The sequence below is a fragment of the Macrotis lagotis genome, chromosome 2, assembly GCF_037893015.1.
Source record: "Macrotis lagotis isolate mMagLag1 chromosome 2, bilby.v1.9.chrom.fasta, whole genome shotgun sequence".
Taxonomy (NCBI): Eukaryota; Metazoa; Chordata; class Mammalia; order Peramelemorphia; family Peramelidae; genus Macrotis; species Macrotis lagotis.
Genome location: NC_133659.1, coordinates 148,507,591 through 148,523,577, shown reverse-complemented (window position 1 = coordinate 148,523,577; position 15,987 = coordinate 148,507,591).

Here is a 15,987-nt window from a genome sequence, read left to right as displayed (position 1 = left end):
GACTTTATTTATTTTGAGTTTTACAATTTTCCCCCCATTCTTGCTTCCCTCCCCCCACCCCCCCACAGAAGGCATTCTGCTAGTCTTTACATTGCTTCCATGGTATACATTGATCTCAGTTGAATGTGATGAGAGAGAAATCATATCCTTAAGGAAGAAAAATAAAATATAAGAGATAGCAAAATTACATAATAAGATAACATGTTTTTTCCTAAGTTAAAGGTAATAGTCTTTGATCTTTGTTCAACTCCATAATTCTTTCTCTGGATACAGATGGTATTCTCCATTGCAGACAGCCCAAAATAGCCCTGGTTGTTGCACTGATGGAATGAGCAAGTCCATCAAGGTTGATCATCACCCCCATGTTGCTGTTAGGGTATACAGTGTTTTTCTGGTTCTGTTCATCTTTCTCAGCATCAGTTCATGCAAATCCTTCCAGACTTCCCTGAATTCCCATCCCTCCTGACTTCTAATACAACAATAATGTTCCATGATATACATATACCACAGTTTGCTAAGCCATTCCCCAATTGAAGGACATTCACTTAATTTCCAATTCTTTGCCACCACAAACAGGGCTGCTATGAATATTTTTGTACAAGTGATGTTTTTACCGTTTTTCATGATCTCTTCAGGGTATAGAGCCAGTAGTGGTATTGAATTCCTAATTTTAAATAAATTTTACTGCTTGCTTTTCCTTTCATATAATTTAAATATTCCAGTGTATCTCTCCTCTAACTCAAGAGCCATCCCTTCTAATATTTTTAAAAAGAAGAAAAAAACAGCTCAGCAAAACTAAACTACATATTGAAAAACGTCTGATACTGTATGAAATATTTTTTCACCTATATTCTCTCACCCCTACGAAGAGGCCAGAATTGGACATTATAATTTCATAGCATTTGACTTCAATTCTTTTGTTGTTTCTGTCTTTTCTGTTTATATCATTGTAGTTGTTTATATTTTTCCTCTGGTTCTTCTTATTTCACTTTGTATCTGTCCATATATGTGTTTCCAGCTTCTTTGTATTCATCATATTCATTGTTCTTTTAGCACATGAATGTACCATTACCTTTTTGTACCACTGTTTCCAATTGTTTCCAACCCTATGAAAAGGTTGCTAGTATAAATATTTTGGTATATATATATAGATATAGATATAGATATAGATATAGATATAGATATAGATATAGATATAGATATAATGTATATAACCTTTCATCTTCTCTTTGGCAATTATTTTTTTAAGGAAAAGGAGAATAAGCACAAATATATCCTTTTATTTAATAATAATAATATCCAGCATTCTACAGTTCCTATCATATATAGCAGTTCTTTTACCCAAAAAGTTCAGAAACTTAAATGTCCCAAAAATTTTTCCTCCTTTGGGAGTACAGTTAAGGGAGTTGCTTCCATTGGGGGTGGGGTTGAGACATTTATAGGAAAAAGTGACAGGATTAGGAATAAAATCTAGTGATCCTTCAAGAGATCATAGTCTGTTCTTTCTACCTATAAGTATAATGTTTTTGTTCTAGTGTCTATATATCTTAGAGGGATAGTAGGAAACTGGGGCCAGCTCACATAACCCAGTTGTTTCTCTAACCCTGGTGATAGAGGCCAAAAGTTTCACCTCTTGACAGAGTACAGATGTCAAATATGAGATGGGCATCCCAGAAGAAATTGTTTCTAAAATATCACGATTGCAGTGTGTGTCTGCTTTTGTCCCAGAGGTAGATTTTAGACAGTTGGTGTCAAAGCGCATGGCTGAAGCCCAGTCCTTTGAGTCTGCATTTCTGCCAGGGCCTGGAGTGATAGGGGAATAGCTGGTCTCTCTACGTGCTCAAACATGAAACTCTGCAAAATATGCAGCCTGAGAAAGCCAGCTTGGGCTTCACACTGAGGATCAAGTACAACTTAGAAGCCTGCCCATCATATAAAGATATTTAGTATGTTTTTGCTATTAGGTGAGTAAATGGGAGATTCAAGGTTATTGCTTTATGGAGCATTGAGCTCTTTAGAGAAAGAAACTAATTATAAATTTAAGCTAATATTGATATATTCTAAGTGGCCTCATTTTAGAGATGAGGAGACTGTGGGCAAGAAAGGTTGACTATCTCACTCAATAGATTGGTCGTGCCAGAGACAGCTTAATGTTATAACTCTTAGGCAGAAAAGATATGGAAGTTTAAAAGCAAACATGATTATGAGCAAATCATCGTAGTCTCAACAAGCTCTGTCTGTGTGTGTGTGTGTGTGTGTGTTTGTGTGTGTGTATGTATCTGTCTCTATCTGTCTGTCTGTCCGTGTCTGCATTAACTGATAAATCAAGTGAGAAAGGAAAGAATGAGCATTTAAGTATCTACTATGTATCAGACACTGTGGTAAGTGTTTTACAAATATTAATTCATTTGCTCCTCACAACAACCCAAGGAGGTAGTTGCTATTATTATCTCCATTTTGCCCTTGAGGAAACCGAGGAAGACAGAAGTCAAATGATTGTACGGGGTCACAACTAATAAGTTCTGAGAATTTGAATTCAGATTTTCAAGACTAGTTCAAATCTGGCCTCAGACACTCACCAGACGTGTTACTCTGGGCAAGTCACTTAATCCTGTGTCCTCATCTGTAAAATGAGCTGGAGGAAGAAAATGGCAAAGCACTCCAGAACCTTTATCATAAAAACCCTAAATGGGGTCACAAAGAGTCAGATGTGATTGAAATACTGAACAACAGCAATAAGGAAAACTTTCTAACTCTAGGCCTAGAGCTCTATCCATCTAACATAACTATCTGTAAAAGTTAAGTGACTTTCCCAGGGTCACTTAGCAAAGTGTGTACATGATAAGTCAGCTCTCTATCTACCACATAATGCTGCCATTTGTATTAAGATCTGAAATTTCATTGATATAAGGAACTTCCAATGAAGAAATCTTTATCAATGCGAAACAGTGCCAGTTTTACAATTTATAGCCATAGAGGAGTTACTTGGAATATTTCAAGGTCACAGCTATTCCTGATGCCAAGAATATTTTTCTATAAAATGTCATTATTGTTATTACTATTATTATTATTTTATTATTTTATTATTTTATGCTACTGGGTAGTACAGTGAATAGGGCACTGGCCTTGGAGTCAGGAAGACAGGAGTTCGAATCCAGCCTCAGACACTTGACTCTTACTAATTGTATGACCTTGGGTAAGTCACTTAACCCTGACTGCCTCACGTCCAGGGTCATCTCCAGCTGTCCTGATTCATCTCTGGCCATTGGACTCAGATGATTCTGGAGGATAAAGTGAAGTGGTAATTTAGCATAGCACCCCTTACTCTAATTCAAATTCACATGCTTGTCATGGCATCATCTCCCTGATGTTGTGGTCTTCTTTGAACGAAAGACAAAAAACATTATTGTTATTGAATATGTAGTTAATAAGGTACTATTTTTGCTGGATCATTTTCGGTTGTATCTGACTCCTTGTGACCCCAATTAGGGTTTTTATGGCAAAGATACTGAAGTGGTTTGAGATTTCCATCCTTCACCAGCTCATTTTATAGATGAAGCAAACATAGTCACACAGATTTGAGCTCAGAAAGATGATGACTCTCTCTGACTCCAGGTCCAATACCTACCGAGCTACTATTGGAATTAAGAGGACCTAAATTCAATCCAGAGTCAGTCACCTTAGATAAGTCATTTAATTTTTCCCAGCCTCAGTTTCCAGCTGTAAAATAGAAATAAAAATAGCATGTACCTCGTACAATTGTTTTGAAGATCAAATGAGATAATATAAGTAAAGCACTTTGTCAAACTGGAAATGCTATAGAAATGCTAAACTAGCTATGTCAGGCTTCCTGTTTATCATTTGTAAAATGATGAATTTTTTCTCTTTTTTCTTAGTGTATTTATGATCTTTTTTCTTTCTTTTTATTTTAAAATTTAATTTAATTTATTTAATCAAAATTTATTTTCCAAAGATCATTTTCAACATTCTTCCTTTGGTAATCTTTTGAGTTCCATATTTTCCTACTATCCCTTTCCTCCCTGTCCCCATGGCAGCAAACAATTTGATATAGGTTGTAGATATACAATCATGTTTAACATATTTTATGTCATTTTATGAAAGAAGAATTAGCACTGAGGGAGGGGAGTAAAACCAACTCATTATTATTTTTAAAAGATCTTAATAAAATGGAAAGATTTTATTGCTGTACATGCAACTCATTTTAATTATGTAAAATACCTATTTGTGCTCAGTCTAGCAAGCCGGCTGAATGTGCACTATGATATAATCAAGTCTTGTAGTGACATGCCTAGGATCACACAGCAATTAAGTGTCTGAGGTTAGATTTGAACTCCAGTCTTCCCTCTACAGGCCCAGCATTCTATCCACCATGCCATATATGTAAAATTATCATTATTAGAAATGAGAACATTTAGCCTGAACTTTTTTAGTATATGAAAATGGAATTGCGAGGCCTGACCATCAGAGGCACTCTGATGAAAACCATTAGATACATATCCCCTTTAAGCCCCAGGTAAGTTTCTGAGAAGAAAGTCTTGGCTATACCTTTCATAAGTTACATTTCTCTACCTCTTTGGTATAAGAAAGGACATGATTCCTATCATCTCTGCTGCCTTAACTGTCAAGTCTTTTACAAGCATCTAACTTAATCTCTCTAGAATTTGCTGGTAAATGTATACCTTCTAAGGATATAGAACACAATAGCATAAGTGGGAAAACTAGGAGTCAGAATAACCAGCTACAAGTATTAGTACTACTTCTAAGAGTATATGTGTAGAAAGGACTTGAAGGTTTACATAACCTTTCCATAGATGATCTCATTTGATCTTTTCAATGGCCGTAAGGTAAGTGCTATTATTAAGGAGAAAGTTCTATTAATGAGAAAGCTGAGGCTCAGAGAAAAGTTGAATGACTTGTCCAAGGTCACACAGATAGTATGTATCTGAATGGGAGCTTGAGTCTAAGTTATCCCCTTAGCAGGGCAACTAGGTGGAACAGTGGATAGAACAATTGGACCTGGAGTAAGGAAAACCTGAGTTCAAATCCAACCTCAAACACTTCCTAGCTGTGTGATCCTAAGCAAGTCACTTAACTCTGTTTGTCCTAAGTTTCATCATCTGTAAAATGAGCCCAAGAAGGAAATGGCAGTATATTTCCTAAGAAAGCCACAATTGTTATTGCAAAAAGTCAGACATGACTGAACACTCTATTCCATCCCTGCCTCTAGATCTAATTGTGTGATATTAGACAAATCACTTACCTTCTCTTTGACTCAGTCTTCTTCTCCATAAAATAAAGGGGTGGGATTAGATATTTTCTATGTTCCCTTCCAACTCAAACAACCTTTTTTCTCTAAGAGAAACAGGTTCAAGTAAGGAATAAAATCAAAGCCTCACGAAGAATTGAAAATTGAGGGAATGCCATCAACTGAACACGTTGTGGTATTTGAATATAATGGAATGCTATTCTTCTATAAGAAATAGTGGATTTCAGGAAAAACCTGCAAAGACTTTTGTTTTGATGAAAAGTGAAGTGAGTAGAACCATGAAAATATTATGTATAGTAATAACTATATTGTGCAATGATTAACTATGATTGACTTAACTCTTCTCAGTAATACAATGATCTGAGACAATTTCAAAAGACTCATGTTGGAAAATGATTTCTATATCCAGAGAAATAACTGATGGAACCTGCATGCAGATCAAAGCATACTATTTTCACTTTTTTCCTAGTTATTTCCTTTTATTATATCTCTTCTTTCACAACATGACTAATATGGAAATATGTTTTACGTGATTGCAAGTATGCTTACCATTACAGGGAGGGGAGAGAAGAAAAGAGAAATTTGGAACTCAAAATTTTATTTAAAAATTAGTGTTAAAAATTGTCTTTATTTGTATTGGAAAAGATAAAATAATATTTAAAGGAAAATTAAATAAATAATAACAAAAATCCCCTAAAACTTCTCTAAATAATTATGTGTAACATAAGGAAAAAGGCAAGGTCTATTTAATTAAGTTAGAAGTGCAGTAACAATAGAATTGCTTTACTAGTATTCCCTTGTGGATGGGAAAATATGTTGGGATGCATAAGCATGGGAAAAGGAATCTTTTAAGACCCCAAAACAATAACTTAATATTTATCTAGGGTTTTAGGTTTACAAAGAATTTTACACATACCATTTGAGCCTCACAAAAACCTTATGAAGTAGATGCTATATAACTCCCATTTTACAAAGAAGGAAATTGATAGACATGAAGACTAACTTGTCCAGTGTCGTGCCAATAATTGAGACAGGATTTGAACCCAAGTCTTCTTGAAATCAATTAATGGGCAGCATGATTCAGACTTTAGCCTTTCCTAAATTGATGCTAAATCTCTCTGTAGCTCATGTTTGAACACAATTATTTTTAAAAATCATGTATAGATTTTTCTGCAAACCTGGTTCTGGCCAGCAAAACAAAACCATATTCCACATAGTGAAGCTGCCGGAGCCTGTGTTTCTGTAGATGAGAAGATATTGGTATTGCTAAATCTAGTGCTTGTAGCTTGAAAGAAGCTCATAAACATACATAGGGTTTATACCCCTTGGGGCCACATACTCCTTTTGCTATAATTCTCAGAGTCCCTTGGGCATAGAAATGGGAGGGGCAAAGTATCTTGGCAAGGGAAGTCTAGGGAAATGGGACTGACATCCTGGCTAGAGACCCATGGTACATGTTTGGACTGGACCAAGAGAAGGGAGACTTGTTTTCCATTAGTAACTTTCCTATCTCAAATGCCTGAAGACTTCCTTGAAAATGTGTTTGAATGACAACATGAGGGCATTAATGTAGATAAAATGATTTCCTCTCCATGAGAGTTAGTCAGCACTTCAAAGAGTGTGAGATGTCCTTCATTGGAGCTCATTCAAAATGCCACAGGACCTCATTTGCTCTAAGACAGTAATTCTCCAACTACTGATCCTGACTTCAGGGAATGGAGTAAAGCGAATAAGTATATTGAAACTGTTCTGAGAAGGCTGCTTTATTTGTCAACCCTTAAGCAATCCCTCAACCTATTCCCTCAACAGGAATTTATTAAACACTTAATATGAGCCAGGTACTCTGCTAAGTATTGAAGAGCAAACAAAAGCAAAAGCTGTCCCTGACTTTAAGGAGCTTACATGCTACTTGGGTGCAACTATTTTATCATTTTTCTGATCTTGACTGAAGGGAGCAGAATTGGCCATGATTCTGACCTATGATTCTCTGAAGCTCATTCTTCAGGATCTGGTGACAAACTTCCATACTTTGCTCTTCTTCTAGCCTTGTTATGGCATACTGAGTAAATGATGAAACTTCCATCCAGGCTATTAACATCACAGTGACTACTTCTGAGTGTATTCTGGGAATTGAAGCCTTGCAGAAATTTTTTTTTTAAAAAAAAGAGGATCTAATTTTTATAGTCATTTCTTGGCAAGAAACCTGAAAGCAAAGGTCTTTGTTTCTTGAAAGGATTTTTACCATGTGCCATGGATAAGGTGTATGATGTTTCTTCTTTCTCTCTTTTAGTCCAGGCTCTTTTTTTAGAAGGGTATATGACACATTTTTTACTGCAACTTGAGGCTGATTTAACAAATACTAAGTGAACAGTAGAATGAGAATGAAAAGAGAAAAGAAAATAACTTACATCTGAAATAGTTATTCTACTATTCCAAAGTGCTTTGATATATAGCATCTTATTTCATCTTGCCACTAATTCTGTAAGTTTAGTAAGGCAAGTACCACTTCCCAATCTACAGACAAGAAACTTGAGAATTCTATGACTTGTTCAAAGTAATGTAGCTTAGAAGTGGTTAAACTGAGACCCAAACCCAAGTCTTCTGACTTACTTTGCCCCCCCCCCCATTTTGTCCCTAGCACAGGAACCAATACCAAAGACAGTGCCCTGGACAATTGAACTTCCCATCCTGGCGCCCCCATTGTCCACATTCTTTGGCCACATTCTTTCTAGTAGCCTACTGTCCATGTGCTCCAACCCTTTTTTCCAGTTCTAGAGCTATAGTCATATCAGTTCTACCATTGCTACTGGAAATCTACTCCCCTTTTCCTCCATTCACCAAACCCATAACTTTTCTGAACCAAAATACCCTTCCCTGGCCCCATTTCTCTATTTATACTATCTCTCCATACAGAATATAAACTTCTTGACTGTTTTTGATTTTGTTATCTCTGTGATGAGAGATTAATAAATGTAATGTAATAAGAAATTAATAAATTCTTTTCCAATCATTCCAGTCCTATGTTCTTTCTGCCGCATACTATACTGAAAAAAGCCAGTGTAAGAGAGAATTAATACACTAAGTACTAAGTGACATTAGGAATTTTATATGAAAATAGTGCTGAAATTAATCAGAAGTCTTATGTCCACATTCTATATCTAGCATTTACTACCTGTGTGAAAATAGAAAAATCATCAAATATCTCCGCATCTCAGTTTCCCCATTTATAAAATGAGGAGACTTGAACTAGGTGACCTCTAGGATCCATTCCAGCTGTAACATTCATTGATCCCAAGTACTGAAATAAACCAGGGCCGCTAGGTGGTACAATGGATGGAGTGCCAGACCTGCAGTTAAGAAGAGTTTTCCTGAGTTCAACCAGCCTCAGACACTCACTAGCTTTGTAACCATAGGCAAGTCACTTAACCCTGTTTGCCTCACTTTCCTCATCTGCAAAATGAGCCAGAGAAGGAAATGGCAAGCCACTCCAGTTTTTTTGGTAAGAAAATTCCAAATTGGGCCAGACTTGAATGAAAACTGGAATAAATTATGCTCCTAACAGAATAGGAATTAGACCTAATATTTATACTATATTATTTGATACAGAAAAGAATAAATTTGGGGCAGCTAGGTGGTGTATTGGATAAAGCACCAGCCTTGGGGTCAGGAGTTCAAATCAGGGTTCAAATCTGGTCTCAGACACTTAATAATTACCTAGCTGTGTGGCCTTGGGCAAGCCACTTAACCCCATTTGCCTTGCAAAAACCTTAAAAAAAGAATAAATTTAAGGTTATCCAATCCAATCCCCTTCATTTTATAGATGAAGAACTCAAAAGTCCAAGAGGTGATCTTGCCTGAGATCATATAGGTCTTACGTGACAGAAGCAGGGTTCAAACCCAGAGTTGTTGACTTCAAATCCATTGTTCTTTTTCAAAGTGTCACACTGGTAGTCTCCCTTCACATACAGGCTTCATTAAGGAAAATTAGCTTACAGGAAGATATGTACAGTTGTTGAGGGATGGGGGGGGTAGGGAGTGATCAAACACTCATAATCATTCAGGAAGTGACATATTTGAAAAAAGACTGAGAAATTTCTTTACCTACCATGCAGTTTCCCAGGAGGTACTGATTCACATTCAATGTAATCTAGTTGCCTGTGGAGTGAATCAGAAAGCAATTTCCTCTCTTGTTTATTGTTTATTTTTATTTATCATCTTTATTGCATGTTCCTATTGCATAATAGCCTACAGACATGTTTGCAAATAGAGCAATAATAAAAATGCAAACCCCTACCATTAGGGCTTACAATCTCTCTAGTCAGAGAATGCTATACCACTGGCTAGCTATTTTAAGAGGATAATGTCATATGGCTGCTTATTTTTCCTATCCTCAAAAGCCTCAGGTAGCTACATGGCTCTTCGATTTGAAAGAAGGATTCTTGTCAGTAGTTACTTTAATAACTTGCTCCTGGATGATAAACCATATGTGTGTATATATATATGTATATATATAGATAGATAGATATAAAATATATGTTACATATTATAAATAATAGCCCCATTAGTGAAAATTCCTCTATTCTAGATGCACAGAGAATGTTTACCGTATCCTTATCTTTCAAGGGAAAAAAATAGACTTCATCAATATAATTTTTTAAGCTAGGAATCAGCTCTTTAAAGAACAATTTCATGACTAAAGTTAAAAAAAAAATCAGAACATGAGAAATGAGCAATGCCTAAAGGAAAGTGGGATTGACCCAACACACTCATGCTTAACCCCACTCTATCTGATTGAAGGGTGTCTAGTCTCAGCTTAGAGTCATAATTTCCAAGGAAGATGAATCACAACTCTCTTGGCACATGCTTCCTTGCCTAAATCTTATTGTTTTGCTTCCCTCCCCCTTTTTGTTCTTTAGCAGAAAAGAGTAGAAAGACATGAACAGAAGGACAAAAGCTTAAGGTCACTTAAGGTCATACAAGAGATATCAACTGTGTGCTTACCAAACTGAATTCTGATAGATGTCAGTCATTCCTCCTGGGTGGCTAGGTGGCGAAGTGGATAAAGCACTGGCCCTGGAGTCAGGTGTACCTGGGTTCAAATGCGGTCTCAGACACTTAATAATTACCTAGCTGTGTGGCCTTGGGCAAGTCACTTAACCCCGTTTGCCTTACAAAAATCTAAAAAAAAAGTCATTCCTCCTTTCCCTTTGTCTCTAGAAGACTTAAGTTTATATGAGGTTTTGAAAGATAGAGAGGTATCAGGAATAGGGCCAGAGTCTGGTCCAGGGGGAAAGAAGGATCAATTTGAAATCAAAGAACCTTGATTCAAATCCTTACTTTGCTGCTTATTAATTTTGTGAATGTGAATTTCTTGGGGCGGCTAGGTGGCGTAGTGGATAAAGCACCGGCCCTGGAGTCAGGAGTACCTGGGTTCAAATCTGGTCTCAGACACTTAATAATTACCTAGCTGTGTGACCTTGGGCAAGCCACTTAACCCCGTTTGCCTTGCAAAAACCTAAAAAAAAAAAAAGAAATTTAATTTCTCTGGGCTTCAGTTTCTTTATCTGTAAAATGAGAGGATTGGACTAGATGACCTCCAAGGACCCTTCTGTCAATAAGTTGATAATCCCATAATATGGACTGCTCAGGCTATTAAGATTCAAGAACATGATTTAAAAGGATACTTCAAGTTCGGTTTTTCTTGGCCTGGTATAATCCCTTTAAGACTTCATCAAATCTGATTTTCTTTACCATTTGTCAACATATTTTAAACTCCTTCCATTTTTGTCAAGATCTCTTCCAGGTCTAAATTCAATATTCCACATAAATCTTTTAGGACATGATCATATCTCATCAGATACATACACCTACAACATACTCCACAAAGTTGAGAATTAATTATGGTAGACATTGAAGGAGAGTATTTAGTGCTACATATAGTCTGGGCTCCCAGGCTATAACTAAGGCATAGCAAATGGGGCTTTCTCCCAGGGTGCCAAAATTTTCTAAAACTGAAAGCACTTGTAGTTCACCAGCAATGTAGAAACAATTGAACTAAATACTTAGGTAGCAAGAATAATTTGTTAAAATAAAAGTTATCAGATGTTTGCCTGAACCCCAACACCCCAGGTAGAGTTCTTCTGAGTCATATATCCTGCACTCTCTTGTAGACAGTGACCTTGACATGTCTTGATAGACTATCATCATTAATTGAATTTGTATTTAAAAGTTAACTGAAGATAAAATTTTTGATTCAGGAAAAACATGTTTGTTACACTCCTACTATGAGGATACGAATCTAAAATCAATTCAATAAATTAATATTTATACAAAAATCAGATATGTCTCTTTTTTTAGTTTTATTTTTGCAAGGCAAACGGGGTTAAGTGGCTTGCCCAAGGCCACACAGCTAGGTAATTATTAAGTGTCTGAGATGGGATTTGAACCCAGGTACTCCTGACTCCAGGGCTGGTGCTTTATCCTCTGCGCCACCTAGCTGCCCTAGACATGTCTCTTAAATCCCTCTTCTGAAATCCCCACTAGAAACTATAGAAACTAGGAAGATAATAACCTTAGACATATCACCAAAAATTGTATTAGCTCTTTTTGTGGAGTATTCTCATATTCTCATACTGGTTAAAGTTGAAGGTAAGATACAAACCTGTGTGTGTGTGTGTGTGTGTGTGTGTGTGTGTGTGTGTATATATGGCACCTAATTTACATTTACCTTCTTAATAATGGTCTGGAAATATCCCATAGATTTCCCTAGAACATCAAGAGTTTGTGAATTCTTCTAAGCAAAGGCATGTGATACACAGCAAGCCAGATTCAACCTCCAAAGCAAAAAAAAAGTCAGTGTTTTCATGCAGAAATCCCTGCATGATAATCCCTGACTTTTGAACATTTGATTTGTGAATGACACATTCATACCAAAGGGTAGAGGGAGGAAAACTAATTAGAATCAATGGGGAGTAATTTACCTAGAGAAGTACTTTCTCTTGAGCATTTCAATCCAATCAATTCAGTCAGTATTTATTAAGTACCTAGTATATAAGGCACTATGCTGCGCATGTGAAAATAAAAATGAATTGACCTTTGCTCTCAAAGTAGAGATGTCCAAAAGGTAGTGGGCAAAGTAGAAGTGTAGCAGAGGAGTGATATTATTGAGTACATAGATTTCAGAATCATTTGTGTAGAGATGATAGTTGAACCCATAGCATCTAATAAGTTCACTGAGAGAGAAAAAAGAAGAGATAACCCAGTGCAGATCCCTGAAAAATATATAAGGGTAGGGATCAAGAGATGCATGATGATCCAGCCGAGGAAAATAAAGAGGGGTCAGCCAGGCAGAAACTGAACCAGGAGAGATTAGTATTACAGAAGCTAAAGGAAAAGAGAAAATTCAGGAAGGGAAGTGTGATCAGAAAAATCAATAGCTGTAAGATAGTCAAGTAGAAAGAAGACTAAGCAAAAAGTAATAAGATTTAGTTAAGACCATTGGAAACCTTGAAAAGAACAGTTTCAGTGAAGTGTTGCCATAAAAGGTCAGATTTTAAAAGGTTAAAAAGTAACACTGTTTTGTTGTAGCATTTGAATTGTATGAAGAGGGGAGATGAAGGCAACAAGTATAGATGACTCTTCCTTGGCTATGAAAGGGAAAAGAGGTATTGTTGCTCAATCTCTTAATGAAGTGGTAGAGTCAAGTGAGTATATTTTCAGGACAAGGGAAACCTGACATGTTTGTAGTTTGATAGGGAAGGAGATAGTAGATAAGAATAGATGTGAAATGAGAGAAAGGGAATAATAGAGGGGCCAAACTTCTTTTAGAGAAAGTCGAGAATAAGAATAAGGACACAATAAAGAGGACAACATTAGCAAGGAAAAAGATCGACTCTTCCTCAGAGGAGCATGTAAAGAATGGTAGATGATGTAAAAAAATTTTGAGGAACATAATTGAGTAGAAGAGGGTACTGCCCACGGCTCTATTTCTCCCTAAATGAGTTAGTAATATCCTCTGTTTAGAGGAAATTGGGAGGAGATCCTGTGGGTAGATTATCCACAAAACTGCCAAATTGATATTCCCAATGCACAAATTGACCAAATTATTCCATGCTCAAGAAACTCTAATGTTTTCCTATTAAAGGGTTCTTAATTGGGGGTCCATGAACTTATTTTTTGTAAATAGGTGCTTAAGAAATGTTTAATAATTTATTGGTTAACAGATTTAGATAGCTGTATTTCAATATAATTGGTTGAATGAACCTTCAAAGCAGGATAAGTTGCTCTGTGATGTTAGCAAAGAGATGATCTAGAAGTGTCAGTAAAAAATGAAGAGATTGTCTCCTTTTGGATTGAGCTCAAAACAAATTTTAGGGGCAAATTTATATTTCTAAATACTTTCATCAACATGAAGAACAAATCCATGATTTGATCATGCAACTAAAGCAAAACTTGAAAACAAATTCATCCAATTGAAGAACCAAATAGAAATTCTGAAAAATCAAATAATATTAATCAATTTGAAAGGAAAACATTCAGTGAATAAATAAAACTAGAGTTGTGTTATTTAAAAAAATAACAAAACAGATATTCCAGTAACAAATTTGATTTTAAGAAGAGAACACCAAATTGCCAGTATTAAGAAATGAAAAGAAAAAAATTCAAAACAAATAAAGAAAGGAAATTATTAGAAATTATTTTGGTCATTACACATCAATAAAACTGACAATATAAATTAAAAGAATAGATAGTCACAAAAATGTAAAAATGCTCAGAGTATTACAGAAAGCTAAAGGAGAAGAGAAATAATAACTCTACAATGGCCTTTAAATGTTCAAATGGAAGAAATGAAAGAAAAAGCCAATTGATGTGGCAAATTAAATTTTTTGTTATCTTATTTTAAGAAATTGCCACAGCCTCCCCAAATTTCAACAATCACCACCCTGATCAGTCAACAGCCATCAACATCAAGGCAAGACCCTCCACCAGTAAAGCGATTACAACACAGATGATGGTTAGCATTTTTTTGGCAAAAAATTATGTTTAAATTAAGGTATGCATATTGGTTATTCAAATATAATACTATCTCACCCTTAATAAACTAGAAGATAAACATGACTTTTACATGCATTGGAAAACCAAAAGAATTTGTAGCTCACTTTATTGTGATATTGGCTTTATCCAGTGGTCTGGAACTGAACCTGAAATTTCTTGAGTTAAACCTGTATGTTATACAGGAACTAGATGATTATAACCTCACAGCAGTTTTTTAAAAATTGTTTTTATTTAAGGCAATGGAGTTAAGTGACTTCCCCAAGGTCACACAGCTAAGCAATTATTAAGTGTCTGCGGCTGGATTTGAACTCAGGTCCTCCTGACTCCAGGACTGGTACTCTATCTACCTAACTGCCCCCTACACAGCAGTTTTTATGTGAATAAGGACAGAACTAAATAATAAAAGAAATATTCTTTGCCTTTGGGTCAAGTGAATCAGCATAATAAAAATGATAATAAATTAATTTACTTATTCAGTGCCATTCTACTTTGAAACTACCAATAGATTTCTTTGTAGAACTAGAAAAAATAATAATAAAATTCATCTGGAGGAATAAAAATCAAGAATCTCAAAAAATAGTGGGGAAAGGAGAACAAAGCAATATCAGATCTCAAATTGTACTACAGATCAGTGATCATCAAAACAATTTGGTACTGATTAAAAAACGGAAATGTTGGTCAATGGAACAAGTTAGGTATACAAAATACAGAAACAAGCTAACGTAGAAATTGAGTGTTCAATAAATCCAAAGAACCCAGATATTGGGTTAATGACTTACTGTTTGACAATAACTACTGAGAAAATTGGACAGCAGTGTGGTCGAACTTAGGTTTAGAAAAACATTTCACTATATATACCAAGGTAAGCTCCAAATAGATTACATGATCTGGATAGAAAAGTCACATCATTGACAAGTTAGAAGAATAAAGAAAAAAAAAATCACTTTTCAGATCTATAAATCTGTGAATGCTTCCTGAACAAACTTGAGATAGAAAGATTCACAGAAGGGAAAACAAGGTTATTATGATTATTAAAAGTTAATTTTTTACATAACTAATTCAACTAAAATTATAAAGAAATTATAAGGAAATGAGGAACTAGAAATTTCTATGATAAAAGTTTAAGATATTAAAAATATAATTTGAATTTATAAGATTAAAAGTCATTACTCAATTGATAAATGGTCAAAGTATATGAAAAGGCAATTTTCTAAGGAAGAAATTCAAGTTACAAATAGCTATTTGAAAAACAATATTACATATCACTAATAATTAGAGAAAGGCAAATTAAAGTAACTCTGAATTTCCACCTCATACTTATCAGTTTGGAAAAGTCCACAAAAGTAGAAAATGAAAAATGTTGGAGGAGCTATAGGAAAACTAGATCAAGAATGCATAGTTGGTAGAGTTGTGCATTAGTCCAGTCATTCTAGAAAACAATTTGGAACTATGCCCAAAATACTGTTAACTGTTCATAGCCTTTGACCTAGCAGTTCCACTGTTAGACTGATAACCCAAAGGGATCATAAAAAGAGGATATGAAACTATTTTTAACACCTCTTTTTGTGTGGCAAGACAATGGGAAATAGGGGGAGTTTATTAACTGGGCACTGCCTGAACAAATGATGATATATGTAATGTAAAGG